This window comes from Myotis brandtii, unplaced genomic scaffold (assembly GCF_000412655.1).
Source record: "Myotis brandtii unplaced genomic scaffold, ASM41265v1 scaffold691, whole genome shotgun sequence".
Taxonomy (NCBI): Eukaryota; Metazoa; Chordata; class Mammalia; order Chiroptera; family Vespertilionidae; genus Myotis; species Myotis brandtii.
The window spans coordinates 938,964-939,282 of record NW_005370704.1 but is presented as its reverse complement, the minus strand read 5'-3'; the positions used below and the strand labels follow the sequence as shown (position 1 = coordinate 939,282).

At 69.6% G+C, this 319-nt stretch overlaps 1 protein-coding gene across 1 annotated transcript in view; it reads left to right on the top strand.

Annotated features, from left to right (window-relative positions):
- ENTPD8 (ectonucleoside triphosphate diphosphohydrolase 8) overlaps window positions 1–319 on the top strand; it is a gene marked incomplete at its 5' end in the record, with an annotated part of 5,557 nt that overhangs the window by 4,770 nt on the left and 468 nt on the right. The gene's annotated exons all lie outside the window — the stretch shown is intronic.

Here is a 319-nt window from a genome sequence, read left to right as displayed (position 1 = left end):
CCGGGGCTCGTCTGTGGGCTCTGACCCGAGTTACTCTGGCCAAGGCCCCCATCCTGGCCCGGGTCCCCTTCTCCGTCCGCACTCATGCCCGGCTGCCAGGACGCTGGGCTGTGTGACTGCGGCGTTAGGGGGATGTGGACCAGGTGCGGCCCGAAGGGGCCTGACTCCCTGGGAGGGGCAGGTGGGGGGCCAGGGTGCCCGGAGTCAGCAGAGCCTCAGGGGGGGGCAGGGGAGGCCCAGCCTGGAGCCCCGTGTTACCGGCCCGCACCCGGAGAATCGGTCACACCTTGGCGGGAGCACTGCTTTTATTAAAACCCTC